Genomic DNA, 16,495 nt, shown 5'->3' on the forward strand with positions numbered 1-16,495 from the left:
TGCTGGACATCTGACACTAATATATGTTCTCTATATCGATCAAGTCAACCATATCTCAATTTAAGAAAGTAAAGAAGAAACAGGGGCACCTGGGTGGCTCAGTTGGTTGAGCCTCTGACTTCAGCTCAGGTCATGATCTCACGGTCAGTGAGTTCGAGTCCCGCGTCTGGCTCTGTGCGGACAGCTCAGAGCCTGGAGCCTGCTTGGGATTCTGTGTCACCCTCTTTCTCTGCCCCTCCCCTGCTCGGGTTCTGTCTCTCTGTCTCTCAAAAATAAATAAATGTTAAAAAAAAAAAAAAAGAAAGTAAAGAAGAAACATATTAGCTAAAGTGAAAATAGAATCAAAGAATATTTAATTTATAGTTCTGTTGGTGGAGCGACACCCTGTGTTTAAAGAGATGAGAGGCTGGGGCGCCTGGGTGGCGCAGTCGGTTAAGCGTCCGACTTCAGCCAGGTCACGATCTTGCGGTCCGGGAGTTCGAGCCCGGCGTCAGGCTCTGGGCTGATGGCTCAGAGCCTGGAGCCTGTTTCCGATTCTGTGTCTCCCTCTCTCTCTGCCCCTCCCCCGTTCATGCTCGGTCTCTGTCTGTCCCAAAAATAAATAAATGTTGAAAAAAAAAATTAAAAAAAAAAAAAAGAGATGAGAGGCAAATATTTTGAAAAGTAGCTAAAGTCATTAGCTAAGAGATGAGAGGCAAATGTTTTGAAAAGTAGCTAAAGTCATTAGCTTCTAGTGGTGGAAAACACATTTTGCTGGGACTGGAGAGAAAAAGGTGCAAATGGTTACAGATAAAGTTTGAAAATATTAGAGCTGAAAGAGGAAGGAAGCCTGCCCTCCACTCTTGTGACCAAAATAAGTCCAATATCCTACATTCCAAGGAATATATTGTCGTGACACCTTTTCCCTCCCCATTCCTCTAGTCCTGTGCTCCTTCTGTTTTCACAGAAGAAATCATGTTTCCACAGGAAAAAATCATGCTTTGGGGAGTATTAGCCAAGGAAATAGTTCATTGGTCAATCTGAAAACATACATGATTGTCCAGTTCAATGCACAGCGGTGGTTATATTGTTTCTCTTAAGAGTTTCTACCTTTGAGCATTCCTGGCAGGTCCATCAGTGAGCCCTCCAGCCTTCTGTAAACTTCAGTGAGTCAGTAAGGTTTCTAGAACTAAAGTTCCCAGTTCATAACCACTAATGCTCTAACAAGCCATGAATTTCTGCTCTAAAATCTGGAGTGTCACTTTAAACAGTTCGGGGTGACTAGATGAAATATATCACTGAGAAGGTCTCCTTTCAAGGTATTTAAATATTAATCCCGCCTCTGCCTTCCAAACATTGTGTTCTCTTTTTGTTCAGTCATCCCTCAGCTGATCTAATAGAGGAATATGTAAATCAAAACTTTTGAAAGTGTGTTTTCTGCTTTTTAGAAGAAAACCATAATTTCTTAAGAAAATAAAATCCTATATCTGATTCTGGAATAAACACTGGGATAGATATGGAGAGATAGGTAGATGGTAGATAGATAGATGAGGGATAGATAGATAGATGGGAAGATAGGAAGATGAGGGTCACCTGGATGGATCAGTTGGTTGAGTGGCCAGCTCTTGATTTCACCTCAGGTCATGTTCTTACGGTCGGGGGCTCCACATTGAGCATGGCGTCTGCTTGGGATTCTCTCCCTCTCTCTCTGCCCCTCCCCCGTGTGCCCTCTCTTTCTCTCAAAATCAAATCAAATCAAGTCAGATAAAAATATATAAAAGATAGAAAGATGAGTAGGTAGACAAATTAGATAGAGATGGACAGATAGATATGTCTGGAGTCTGGTAGGCCTTTTGGGGATTGAGTGTATCTCTTATCCAAGAAAGGATGATTATGTTAAAAAAAAAAAAAAAAAGCAGGGGGTGGCGGGGGTGAGTTGCTGTGTGAGATAATGTCTGCAAAGCACTTAGTACAGTACTTGCCCCCAGTGAATATTCTATAAGTGCTATTACTTACGATTCTCTTTGGAAAGCGTTTGTAGCTATGCTTTTTGTATCTGCAACCCTATAAATTCTTATTTATCATCCAAAACCTGACTCAGGCATCCCTTTCTCCAGGACACAGACACACACAGATACGCAGACACACACACACACACACACACACACACAACACACACCTTGTTATCCCCAGAGTCGTGCTAGCCTGCCATTTAAGTTGCACTGCCTGTTTGTGATAGGTTGTCATTGCTGTGCTTCTAGGTCTGTGGGCCTGGCTTTGAGCTCCCTGACAGCAGACGTTGCGTGTCTAGACATCTCCTCCCCTCATCCCAAGACAATGCCTGGTACTTGATGCGCATTTATTCCATGGAACCGGTATGTCACCACCAATAGCCCTGCTCCTCCTTCTCCAAGGTGTAACTGCTGTTTCCTCCGGAGGTGGTCCCACAGCTCTGTCTGATGCTTCTGGCACAGAACTTGTCACATTCATTGTGATTACTTGTTCGTGTAATGCACACGCAGATAGGATGTGCCTTCCTCTCCTCTACGTCACACAGAGACTCCCCCTCACCGTGCCTGGTGGTAGCAATGAGTACTCTGCTCATCCTTGTGACATAAATAAAAAGTGTCTCGAATCTCCATTCTACTTATTCTCAGGAAGGCCTGTGGCTAGAAGTCTAGAGGAAAATTGGATTGAGTATGTGATTCATCAGGGGTTGTTTCTAGTCCATTCCTAGAACCTGAGCTCACTGGCTTCCCTCTCCTCTGAGGTCACAATGCTGCTCCCTCATCATGAGCTTGAGTGCCCGGGGGAGCCCAGCCCCCGTCCCTGGGGTCTCTCTCACCCTTCCACCCCACCCAAGGAACAGTCATGTCGCGGGCCCATGACACCCAGCAGTATTTGAAGTTTCTCTCAGTGAACAGAATGTGTCTAAAAATACCACAAGGAGTGTATGGGACTCGGACCAGATCATTTGTCACCCGATGTCTCTGGGAACAGGACACTGGTAACCCCCGTGGGGTTGGGACATCCGTTCAGAGTGGTGTTGAAACTGGGTGAGTGGGCAACATGCATCCTCCCTCAGTTCTGCTCTGGCCGCTCCTTCATGACCATTGCACCAGCCCAGCCACTGCAGGCTCTCCCCAGGCCCACACCTTAGCCTTCTGGAGGCCATGGCCCACCTTGAGAATCTGATGAAAAATATGGATCCGTACCTCATAAACGCTTCCCGTGTGCTGTCTGCGGGTGTCCGAGGCTCCCTAGGTTAAGAGCCTGTGATAGAATAGAAAAATACAAATCTCTAAGTTCAAGGCTGGACTCTGCCTCTTCCCGGTGTTTAAAAAATGGTTAAAGAAGACAGTTTAAAGGGCACCTGGGTGCCTTGGTCAGTTAAACATCCGACTCTTGATTTTGGCTCAGGTCCTGATCTCATGGTTGTGGGATGCGGCCCCATGTGGGTCTCCACACTGAGTGTGATTCTCTGTCTAAAATCAAAAGAAAGAGAGAGAGAACAGAATTTAAGTGATATGAATAAGCTATTTAACACTTCATGGAACCGATAGTCCCCATTCAAGAATGGCAAAACAGAGAAGAAGGCAGGAAGCATTTATAAAATAAATAATAAAGAACAGGGAAGAGAAAAACAGAAAATATCTGATTGGCTGGGGCCACTTAGGCAACCTTGATTGGAATGAGAAGGAACAAGGAAGTAAGTACAGAGCCTGAGTCGGCTTGGCTTTGGGGGACAAGCCAACTCACGTATTTCTGGTCAAGTGGATCACTTATAGGGACAAGAAAGTGATCTGCATTTTGATTTGTTGATGGTACACCCTGGTCAGGAGCAGATCCAACTTGGGCCTAGAAATTTATCTTAACGCTAGTTATGTGACTTATCTCTCTGAGCCTCAGTTTCCACATACGAACAATAGGTTGTAAGGGGCCCGCCACATAATAGGTCCTTGGTCCTCGCTTCCCCATCCCAAGCTTCCAGATATGTTTTCATTTTTAAGTGCATGGTGCTATCAGTTTGGCACATGTAGGCAGCAAAGGGTTGACGTTTGATCGTAAATTCAGCTTTTCAGGTATTCACTTAAAAACGTTTGCTGGGCATTTACTGTGTGCTATCGAGGAGGTAGGTGTTGGAGTGTGTAGGTAGGTGTGGGTCTGTGTGTATATATACCTGTTCACGAAGGATGTAGAGTTGAATATAAAATGGAACCTCAGTTCACAGCATGATGACCTAGTGCCTATCTATCCCTAGAATATACCCTCTCTGAAAATTTTTCGCACAAAATATTTCACCTAATTAACTCACTACAAAGACACGGTATTGGTGCCCCAGTATTTTGGCCACGTGATCAAAGTCTGGCCCTTGTTTGGTGCCCACCTCCCTCTGTGACATACCTTCTTGTCCTTGACTTTGTTAAATTCAATGCCAAGAGTCTCCATCGGGAATATTCTTACATAGTCTGAATTGAAGGAGATGTCTTAGGTCTAAATATAGGAATACATGGCTGGTTTTGTATCATTGCTGAAAATCCGTGTGTGTGTGTGTGTGTGTGTGTGTGTGTGTGTGTGTGTGTGTATGTATCTGACAGGCTTTTCTTCAGTTTAAAATGCAGGCTGCTCACATACATATGGGCTTCTGGTCATTTGGACTCACTATCGAAGACATTTAGATGACTCTGTTCTCATGCGGTCTTCTTCAGGTCAATCGATTTGCCAGAATTTACCAAGCTCCCATTTTCCCAAGCCCATGGCTTTTTGCTAATAATCTGGGGAGGTTACTGAAGTCAAATAACTAAATTTCTGAAATCTCTGTCTCCTGGGTGTTGTTCCTATTGAGATACCCCCATGCTATTAAGCTTCTACACTTTTCGTGTTAAAAAAAATAGCATGGTGGTCTAGTCTCAACTTTGGGTGAACAGGTCTGCTTTAATTTGTCTCTTTTTCAAGTTTATTGAAAATCATCCTTACCATCCACTCACATTTACTGGGCAGCTACTATTTTGCACCGTCTGGGGCTGGGAACTGTTGTGGGTGTAAGCCATGATTTCTGTTTCCAAAGGTTCTGGGTTTTTTTTTTTTTTTTTTTTTTTTTAATGTTTATTTATTTTTGAGGTGGGGGAAGGGCAGAGAGAGAGAGGGAGACACAGAATCCAAAGCAGGCTCCAGGCTCTGAGCTGTCAGCACAGAGCCCAATGCTGGGCTTTAAACTCACAAACCAAGAGATCACGACTGGAGCCAAAGTCAGACGCTTAACTGACTGAGTGAACCAGGTGCCTCTGATTCCAAAGATGATATGATAAAGAATATATTTGGTCTTTGCCCTTAATTCCTGGCATGGAGTCCCTAAAATCCTTGGAATTTCCTGAGTGCTCAGTGTCTTTTGTTACTCAAAGTGAGTCCCTTTAGTTTTAGAGCGTCCCTTTTGTTTTATGCTAGCTAGGAGATTTATGTTAGCCTCAGAATAGGGTTGATCTTCCAGCCTCACTCATTGAGTTCCAGGAAGGAGCAGCTGGAGATTAAGTTTCTAGAAAACCTCCGAAAAGAAGAAATTTGATGAGCTTCTGGGTTAGTAGATGCATTCACGTGCCCGGAGGGTGGCATATTCCAGCCCCACACAGATAGACAGTCCTGCACTCAGGACCTTCCTGGACCTTGCTCTATGTACCTCCTCATCTGGCTGCTTATTTTTTATCCTTTATAATATCCTTTCGAGTAAACCAGTAAGTGTGTTTCCCTGAAATCTATGAATGGTTCTAGCAGATTATGGAACCTGAGAAGTGGGTCACGGGAACCCCAGTTTGTAGCCAAATTAGACATAAGGGTGGGGCCTTACTACTTGCAAGTGACATCTGAAGAAGGAAGGCAGCCTTTTTGGGACTGAGCCCTTACCCTGTGGGGTCTGTGCTAATGCTAGGTTACAGATTGGATTGAATTGTCGGGCACCCAGTTGGATGTCAGCAGAAAATTGGCTGCTGGTGTTGGAAAACACCTTGGGAACACAGGATATATTTATTTAAAGATAAATAATAATACCAAATAGCACATGAAAACTGTAAATGAGTGGTGCCTTAGTCAGCTTATGTTAGGTTTTGCTACAGTAATGTCAACTTTAAATCAGTGGCCGATAACAAAGGTTTATTTTTCATTCTCTTGATGGCTGAACTAAAGATCGACTGTGTCGTCTTTCCAGGACCCAGGTTGGAGGGACAGCCTCTCTCTAAGGAGATGCCACTCTTATGACAGAGAATAAAGTGCAATGGGAGAGCTACAAGATCACTCTCAAAGCTCCGCTTGGATGGGACACATGTCACTTCTCACATTTTAGTGGCCCCGTCAAGTTATGAGGGTGATGTGTAATCCTTCCACAAGAAAGGGCTGCGAATCATAGGGACCAAGAATCCAATCTATCATAAATAGCATAGGGAAAGAGTGCTATGGGAACGAAGAGGTGGCAAGCTCATGGTGGCGGGGGGGGGGGGGGGGTCAATTGGAGCCACTGAAGGGGCCTTGAAGGATGGTTAGGATTTAGACAGATGGAGTAGGTGCTAGGTCCTTTAGATGAGGCAGCCAAGTGTCCAAAACATATTCAGGTGACAAGAAATAGATAAGTCAGAAAGAATAGGGTTGGAGGAGAGAGGCTGTCTTAGAGAAAGATTGAGCTCCCTGTGTCAATATACATGGATACATGATACTAGTTGCTGATATTTATTGAACTTTGTATTTAATTCTGCCATGAGATTTTCTCCCCATTTTATGGAAGTTGTGGGTTAGAGACGTCAAGCTACTGACCTGAAGCCACATGGCTGCTGAGTGCGGAAGTCAGGATTCAAACCCTGGCAATCTTAGGGGCGCCTGGGTGGCTCAGTCGGTTGAGCGTCCGGCTTCGGCTCGGGTCATGATCTCACAGCTCTTGAGTTCGAGCCCCGTGTCAGGCTCTGTGCTGACAGCTCAGAGCCTGCAGCCTGCTTCAAACCCACTCGCATTCTGTCTCCGTCTCTCTCAAAAATAAATAAACATTAAAAAAAAAAAAAAATAACCCTGTCAATCTGCTGCAGAAGTGTGTAATCTTTACACTACTACTTCTGGGAGAGCCTGGGGGGATTTACACACCCGCCCTGTGCCAAACAGCTGGTTCCTTGGCTGTAAGCAACAAAAACCAATCATGACTGATGTGAATAGATACGGGACGCTGGAAAGAACTCACAGGACATTGACCTGGTACCTAGGCTGAGAAGCTGGAAGAAGCAGAGCCATCTTCTAGCAAGATTAGTCTCGTCAGAATGCCACCACCACAGCCGCAGTCCCTGCCATGAGGGGATCCCAGCCCTCCCTTTGTGTCTGTTATACTCACTCAAGAGTCCAAATTGTAGGATGGGCTTCTGGTTGCCAGACTCTGGCCAAGTGCCTGGGCCCAGGCTGCCAGGGATAGAGAGAGAAAGAGGATCTCTCTGCTTTGTCACCTGTAGTCACAGACCAGGTCATGTGACACTCCTGCTCCCAAACAGAAGGAGGGTTGAACATCGCACAGTAAAAATGACAAATGTCCACTACCTTCTGTAACCCCATGGAAGGGGACAATTCGGTTATAACATTTGTAGTGACAGAAGCAAGGACTAGAATTAGAATTAATGTAGAGGAGAGGAATTAGTTATTTCTCAGAGACTTGGGGGGATGGTATAATGGTAGGCCTCATGGCGGAATAGCCCCTTAAATAAAGTTTTGAAGGATAAATGGGTAAGAATCATCAAGGCAGACGATAACAGGTCCAGACACAAGTGAGCGTGTATGGAGGTAGAGATGTGTGAAACAGCACTGAGTGAGATTCATTGGGAACACAACAAGGACGTGGGTCCAACATGGCAGCTGCTCTCAGCGAGCACAGCTGATTGGACTGAGAGATGGAGAGGCCCTGAACAGCGTCAAGTAGAGGTGAGTCACGCTTGCATTTTCGAAGCTCACTCTGATCCCTGATGGAGGGCAGATGGCAGGAACTGGTGTGGGTCAGGGTTAAGCCTGGTAGGCCATGGGAGATCAAGTTTCTAATTCTGGCCCTTTCACCAATTTACTGTATGATTTGGCCTCTAGCTTATGCTTTCTGTGTTTAGGCCTCACTATTCTCATCTTTAAGATGCTTTGAATGGATAAGATCATCTTAATGTAGTCCATTTTACCTTTGAAGTTCTAGGACTTAGTCGCCCCAAAGGAAGATTGGAGTACGAGTATAAAAGGCTTTCAATTCCAGGGTAAGGTATTTGAACTACTTATTTATTTATTCAACAGATATTTATGGAGTGCTTCCTATGTCAAGCACTGTTCTAGGCTTCAGGGAAATAGCAGAGAATAAGAAAATCCTCCACCACTATGGGAAATTTTTGGAATAAGAACTTACACCCTAGGGGAACCTGGGTGGCTTAGTTTGTTAAGCATCCAACTTCGGCCCAGGTCATGATCTCGCGGTCCATGAGTTCGAGCCCCGTGTTGGGCTCTGTGCTGACAGCTCAGAGCCTGGAGCCTGTTTCAGATTCTGGGTCTCCCTCTTTCTCTCCCCTCCCCCACTCATGCTCTGTCTCTCTCTTCTCAAAAATAAACGTTAAAAAAAATATCCAACTCTTAATGATCTCATGATCTCACAGTTTGTGAGTCTGAGCCCCTCATTGGGCTCTGCACTGACAGCGTGGAGCCTGTTTGAGATTCTGTCTTCCTCTCTCTCTGCTCCTCCCCCCACTTGCTCTCTATCTCTCAAATAAAAATAAACCTAAAAAAAAAGAGCTGACATCCTAACCAGGTGGAGATTAGACACAACTCTCTAATAATAGAAGGTGGTGCTATGTGCTAGCAAGAAAAAGGAAACAATAGAAAAATAAAAGTTGGGGGATTGAAAGTGACAGGAGAAAGGCACTCCTTACATGGGCTGGCAGGGAGGGCTTCTCAAGGAAGCGAAAGAGACTTTTAGGAGAGATTTAAATGAAGGAGGGATCAAGTCCCGTGAAGATGGGTGGGAAGAATTTTCCCGGCAGAGTGATCAAATAAATGGCAACTGCAAAGGTGTCAGGGTGGTTTGTTTAAAGGAGAGCAGGAGGTCAGTGGGGCAGAGCAGAGTAAGAAGAGATTCAGGTAAAGGAAAGAGCAATTGTAAAGGCTCTAAGTTATGTTTAAGAAAGACCAAGGCATTCAATATGGTGTAATGGAGTAAGCCAGGAAAAAGGTCTCAGTAGGTGACTTCAGAGAAGTGTCCAAGAGCCAACTTTCCTCCATGACTTGTTTTTTTATTCCATTATTTCAGTGTGTGACAGGCACTGGGCTAAGCTCTGGAAACACACCCATGAACTGGCTATGCCTTCAAGGAGCTTAAAATGTTTCCAATGGACTCACAAGTATGTCAAACACATTTTTAGTCATCAACCTTATTGTCTAGCACTTCACGTCTTGCCAACTTTCATCAAACTCTTCTGATCCACCAGGCTGTTGTTTAACGTGTTTGCTTTGCCTGGGTTTGCCCTTATCATCCCACACATCTAAAGCTTCCTTAGTCTTTAAGGTCAGCTCAAATACCAGTTCATTCAGGAAATTTCTTTTGCCCTAGACTGGAAGAAATCTCTGTTGTTCTGTGTCATGCATCTATCAATTTGTCCCTCTATCCATTTGTCCATCCTTCCATCCATGCACCTATCCATCCATGCATGCATCCATCCACCATCCATGCATCCATCCATCACATTCTTTGATTCTTTTTCTTTTTAACAGGTAGCAGCCCTGTCCTGGGAATTGTTGATGCAGCAGTAAACAAAACACCATCCTGCTTTCAATGATGTCAGAATATAATGCCAAAGTAACAAGAAAATAAACCATTGAAATACAGGAAATGTTACAAGCTATCTTTTTCTTTTTTCTTTTTTTTTAATCAGGCACTTGCTGTTTGTTTAATGCCATAGTAAACACAATGAGCACTAATAAAAAGTGAAATATTGAATCCCGACTTTAAGGGCATCTCCTGTTTCATAAACAGAATTTGTAAACAATTTTTCAGTGTAGAGAATAGATATTAAATATCTGCTGATTAAAGACTTCATATAAAGTTCAAGTAGTAGAAATACAATTGGATGATTTAGTCTGATGACAAAAACACAGTGGACCCCTGAACAATGCGGGGCCTAGGGGTGCTGACCTCCTTACACAGTTGAAAATCTATCTGCAACTTTGGACTCCCAAGAAACTGAGCCACTAGTAGCCTACTGTTGACCAGAAGACTCACCTATAACATCAGTCGATTGATGCATATTCGGTATGCTCTATGTATTATATATTGTATTCTTACAATAAAGTAAGTTATAGGGGGTGCCTGGGTGGCTCGGCATCCAACTCTTTATTTGGCTCAGGTCATGATCTCACAGTTCATGAAATTGAGCCTCACGTCAGGCTCTTCAGTGTGGAGCCTACTTGGGATTCTCTCTCTCCCTCTCTCTGCCCCTCCCCTGCTCGTTCTCTCTCTCTCCCTAAATAAATAAATAAGCTTAAAAACACTAAAGTAAGCTAGAGAAAAGAATATGTTATTAAGAAAATCATAAGGAAGAGAAAATACATTTATAGAACTGTACTGTATTTATGAATCCCATACGTTTACATCATTTGTTCACGAGATGAATCATCTGTCAGTACCTACCTCAATATTACATGATACAAAACAATGTAGATGTTAATACGTATAACATTAGACATCAAACAATGAAAATATAATGTGGAAAGAAATTCATGTTTATTTACAGGTATAATGATTCATGCATTGACAATGAAAAAGCAGCAGTGTGATTGCTTTATGGTAGCCTAGTATATCCCACATGACTGCTCCACAGTAGCCTAGCCTATACATTAATGAGTGAATTGCTATAAAAATTTTATGGCACAAAGCATCGTGGTCAGATTCATAACAGTATTGAAAACATTGTTATGTTTTGTAAAACCACTTACATGTGATTGGCTGACACGCAGTTTCTCCACTTACGAGAGACAGCGGCCTTCCTTTTGCTTCAAGTTGTCCTATAATGACTTCCCTTTTTCTTGAACCACATTAGAGGCTACAGGTATGCCTTTCTTACAGCAATCCTGCATCCACATAAAAGCTGCATTTTCAATACGACCCAAAAGGGTATTTAGCAAGAGGTGCAAAGTTTTTTGGTGTGCCTGGGGTGGCACAGTTGGTTAAGCATCTGACTCTCGATCTTGTCTCAGGTCACGATCTCATGGTTGGTGAGTGCATAGGGCTATGCGCTGATGGCCCAGAGCCTGCTTGGAATTCTGTTTCTCCTTCTCTCTGCCCCTCCCCTGCTTGTTTGTTCTCTCTCTCTCTCTGAAAATAAATACATAAACTTAAGAAAAGGAAGGTCAAGGTTTTCATGGCTACTGGCCTGGCTGTGGTCATGGCCTCATGCAGTTTCTTTTGTTTTCTTTACAATGGTCTCTATGCTGGATTCATGCACTTGAAACCATAGGCAAAGGCAGCTGCAGATCACGGTCCACAGTACATATTAAGAAATTCAACTTCCTCTTGTCATGTCAGGACTTTGCTTCTTGGGATCATTTCCAGCGTCACTAGTGGCACTTCACGTGGATTCCATGGCATTATTTAAGGTTTACAGTATTGATTAAACGTGATGAAAAATACGCAAGAACTGTGAGCGGTCACTTTTTACTGCAATATGCAATTGACTCGAGAGAGGAGCTGCCCACATGGAGATAATTAGCATCACAGGGTGTTTTCAGCGGATACTTACAACACTTGAGCTCACCACAATGGTCACAGGAGGTAGCTATGAAATTACCAGTGTAGTGAAATATGTACTACAGTTAGTTTTACGCAGTTATGATCTAATACTGCATCTGCGTTTACATTTCTCCTAACTGCAGATGGGAGTATGTATGGTCTGTGTGCATGAGTTTTGATAAATTTTAACTTTTTATAATAGATTTGTGTATATTTTTTTGGCAGCAAATGATAAAAGTCTGTACACATTTTATTCATTCGTGACGTACCTAACCTGTGCATAATTTCTTCGATATTTCTAGGCTATGTGGTTTGTCTATGAGTTTTTTTTTTTCAAATTGTCAGAAATCTCCATAAAATTTTCCAACATAATTACTGAAAAGAATTCGTGTACAAGTGGACACACACAGTTCAAGCCCGGGGTGTTGGAGGGTGAACTGCAGTCTATGTATGACTTTCGCCGATAATGGAGCAGATCTCTCAAAGAGTAAATTTCTAATAGATCAATCAATCAAAAATATTGCAAAACACTCTATCGGCTAGACACTGTGGGAGAACCCCACTCAAAGTATGTATATTTATGTTTAGCTGTGGGGATAAGACCCACACGTTTCGAAGAGTAACTGCACTAAAAAAATAAGACGCTGAAGGATGGCAGTGAAATTAGTGGTGTATGCAAAATAAATGATATAAATTCAGACAAGTATCGAGGAGGGATGCTTTAAATCGGTCCTTTCGCGGTGAGCAAAATTCATAGGATGATAAGGAACGGAGGGTGGAAGCCCCGTTTGGGGAAACGATGAACACAAAGGCCCCGCTGAGAGATGGCGAAGTGTTAAAAACCACAGGGAAGAGCGTGGCGCTCATTCAGTCTTAGGGAACTGGCACTGGCCTGTTTCGCTAATCAGCATCCCGAGCATATGGCCTGACATAAATGTATGTTGGATGAATGAATCTTTAAAAATGAATGAACGAGCCAGACGAGCTACCGCGGATTCTTATTTAGGAAAATGACTTCAAGAATATGGTGCTTCTGGAAGATTCGCCTGGCAGAGTAGAACTGAGTAGGAGAGAGTGAAAAGAGGGCTCCCTCCTGGGAGGCGTGGCGTCACACGGAAGAGCCAACACTCACACCGGAGAGGGCCAACTTCGGCACAAGGGACTGGAAAGGTGGCGGGGGGGGGGGGGGGGGGTGTTCGAGGAGGGTCGTCCTAGGAGAAGACGAAATCCAGGGGCAGCGGGAGGGGGGACATGGAGGTGTAGAGCCCCCAGTCGAACTGCAGAGATGTGCAGAGCAGGCACCTGCTCTCCTGCATGGAGGGAGCTGGCAGAACCCCGTGTTAGGGTTCCATCTCAGCGTGCCCTCTTCCTTATCTAGGCTGAGTTAATTTTCCTTCAATTCTGTAGCAATACAAACTCTTTATAGAGCCAAACCAGCAAAGAGCACCTATGGTTTATTTCCACAAGTGTCTGAGATCTCCTTTATCTTTTCCATGATCCAGCAGATAGATGATGGCTATCATTTTATGTTTTGTATGTTTTAGGTGGGGGCAAGGGGTGCACTCCATTGGCTTCTGAGCTGGGGGAACACTGTTGGCGGAGGTCCCCAAAAGGCGGCAAGAAGCTGCACTGGGCGGGGAGGGGGAGAGTGATGTTTACTCTGCTGTTGCACCAACACCCAGGAAAGGTGCGGATCATACAGCTAATAAATGATGGGGTTAACACCTCCACTCTCCTGTCTCTGGGTCCCACATCTGTGGACAGCTCAATAAATGAAGCAGATTTTTGTCTGGACGAGCTGAAGCCCTGCCCGAAGGCTGGTGTATATTTAGATGACTGCCCACCCGTGTCCATTCTGAAGTTGGTATGCTCTTTTGAAACACATTTGTTAAATACAAATAAAAGTCATCTTCCCATAAAGTTTATTGGGCATCCATTTTGTCAGAAGGATAATAACGGTTCACAGAATTTCTGAGGGCCACGGCAGTAGTACACGGAGCAATTCGGAATATGGTAGAGAAATCTGGATGCATCTGGAATATATTTTGCAGTAAGAACCAATAAGTTTTATTTCTTGATTGGATGGGGTTGGGTTGTGGTATTAGTGGGGGAAATAGAGTACTCCAGAATGACTAGTGTTTTTGCCCTGAAAGATTGGTAGATCACGGTGCCATTTATCGGCCACTTATCGGACGGGAAAGATTTGGGCGGGAATCAGTGTGTGAAGAAAATAAAGAATTCTGCTCTGGAGGTGTTAAGTTTGAGATGTCTGTGAGCCACCTCCGTGGAGTTTCTGCGAAGGCAATCAGACATACACTCAAGCGAGTTCAGGGCTGGAATTCAAGTTTGGGAGATGGACTTTTGCAAATCTCCTGCCTCTTTCTCAGATGTTAGGTTCAGGAAAAAGGGGGCAGAAATGTTTCTTGCTTCAGAGAAATGAATAATACTGATGTCCATTTGCTCATTCATATTGTTATTCATTCCTCGAATATTTATTCAGCGCTTTTCAGTGCTGGATACTGTGTGCAATTCTATGAATATAATGGCAATTCAGTGAGCACATACGATCACTGCCCTCGTTGGATCTGACATCTAGAGCGGCACGGTGAACATAACCTGAGCTTCATACGAAAGCTTAAATTTTCTGATAGCCACATTAAAAAAGCAAAAGGAGGGGCGCCTGGGTGGCGCAGTCGGTTAAGCGTCCGACTTCAGCCAGGTCACGATCTCGCGGTCCGGGAGTTCGAGCCCCGCGTCAGGCTCTGGGCTGATGGCTCAGAGCCTGGAGCCTGTTTCCGATTCTGTGTCTCCCTCTCTCTCTGCCCCTCCCCCGTTCATGCTCTGTCTCTCTCTGTCTCAAAAATAAATAAACGTTAAAAAAAAAAAATTTAAAAAAGCAAAAGGAAATAGGTGAAGTTAATTTTAATACTGTATGTTATTTAACTCAATAGGTCCAGAAGAATGTCATTTTGACATGGAATAAATATAAAAATTATTCATAAGATATTTTACATTCTCTTTTAAACTTTGGTTTCCAAACTCCATTGTGTATTTTATACATACAGCACGGGGGTCAGACTGACCCTGCACTTGAGGTACTCAAGGGCCACATCCAGCACAGATCAAGAGGGTGTTGTGCAACTTGGCTCCTTGATGTCTAAATCCCTGCCTTCTGCCCACTGGTCATTGTGAGTTCAAGCCCCATGTTGGGCTCTGTGCTGACAGCTCAGGGCCTGGAGCCTGCTTTGGATTCTGTGTCTCCCTCTCACTCTCTGCCCCTCCCCTGCCCGTACTCTGTCTCTCTCTGTCTCTCTCAAAAATAAACAAACATTTAAAAAGTTAGTAAAAGAATTTTATTTTCAGTAAATCAATCTAAGTCTCAGAGTTCCCGTAGACGGGTTCCTTTGTCTTGTGTCCCTGACATGTGTTAATGATGCTATTAGATAGTACTTCCTCTCTGAATCCCAGCACCCAGCCATGATAGGGCACAGGGCGTATTTAATGAATGAACACGGAACGGTATGCTTGCTCTGTGACCCAGGGGAGGAGAATGTGTGGGATTCTGTTTTTGGAACTGGTTCCTTCTTCGAACAACAGATCCAAAGACTAATGCCTTCTGTGATGTCATTCAGAAGGAATCAACATGGACAGTTCTTTCTTTTCTTTTTTTTTTTTTTAATTTTTTTTTCAACGTTTTTATTTATTTTTGGGACAGAGAGAGACAGAGCATGAATGGGGGAGGGGCAGAGAGAGAGAGGGAGACACAGAATCGGAAACAGGCTCCAGGCTCTGAGCCATCAGCCCAGAGCCGGACGTGGGGCTCGAACTCCCGGACCGCGAGATCGTGACCTGGCTGAAGTCGGACGCCCAACCGACTGTGCCACCCAGGCGCCCCTGGACGGTTCTTTCTTTAACGAGTGTGTATCATATGTGATGCCTCTTCCCCATCGCATGCAGTTCAAAGGTCAACAAGAACAGATTGTAAGCAAATGCCATTTCATTCATGTGTGGAATTTAAGAAACAAACAAGCGAAGGGGGGAAAAGAGCGATACAAGCCAAGAAACAGACTCTTCACTGTAGAGAACACACGGATGGTTCCCAGAGGGGAGGGGGTGGGGGGATGGGGGCGGAAAATAGGTGATGGGGATTAACTAGCACACTTGCTGTGATGAGCACTGGGTGATGGATGGAAGTGAGACTAATATTACACTGTATGTTAACCAACTGGAATTTGAATAAAAACTTAAAAAAAAAAAACAGGTCGTGAGGACAGCGACTTTTGAAACCTAAGAGGGGTACAGAAGGCCAAATAGGAACAACTTTTGTCAGCAGGACACAAAGGAGCTTCGTGGGGGTATCACTGCTTAGGAGCAACCACTTCTCCCCGACCCCTCCAAGCAGGCTGCCCAAGCAAACACGCCCATGGCAGCCTTAATTTCCCCACCTAACGTTCTCCCTGAAGATGCCCCCGTCTAAGGACAGGCTTGGGTCAGCATTGGTATGCATGCTGAAATTTGCCCGATCTTTCTGTCTTTTGCCTTCTTAGTTCTGCTAATTCACCAGAGTCTGAACACTAGGTTCTCCTCCGGGTCCCTGAGCCTGGGGATGGGCCTTGCAGGGGCATCAGCAACGAAGGAATGAGACAGGCTGGGGATAATGGGGGCCTCCGACCAACAGCAGCCAAGGATTTGCTTAGGGAGCTGCAGAAGGGTGGGATTGCCATCAGACTGGAATACAAGTGTCATCTT

General features: G+C 44.3%; 2 long non-coding RNA genes across 2 annotated transcripts; both read left to right on the top strand.

The window, feature by feature from the left end:
* The first annotated feature begins 1,703 nt into the window (after positions 1-1,703).
* On the top strand, positions 1,704-6,259 carry LOC123585289. The gene is made up of 2 exons (XR_006706040.1): positions 1,704-3,035; positions 6,157-6,259. It is a non-coding gene; the product is annotated as an uncharacterized LOC123585289 (long non-coding RNA).
* Positions 6,260-7,210: 951 nt separating this feature from the next.
* LOC123582631 lies at positions 7,211-9,846 on the top strand. The gene is made up of 4 exons (XR_006704495.1): positions 7,211-7,917; positions 8,168-8,231; positions 9,272-9,362; positions 9,733-9,846. It is a non-coding gene; the product is annotated as an uncharacterized LOC123582631 (long non-coding RNA).
* Positions 9,847-16,495: the final 6,649 nt, after the last annotated feature.

The sequence above is a fragment of the Leopardus geoffroyi genome, chromosome B1 (assembly GCF_018350155.1).
Source record: "Leopardus geoffroyi isolate Oge1 chromosome B1, O.geoffroyi_Oge1_pat1.0, whole genome shotgun sequence".
Taxonomy (NCBI): domain Eukaryota; kingdom Metazoa; phylum Chordata; class Mammalia; order Carnivora; family Felidae; genus Leopardus; species Leopardus geoffroyi.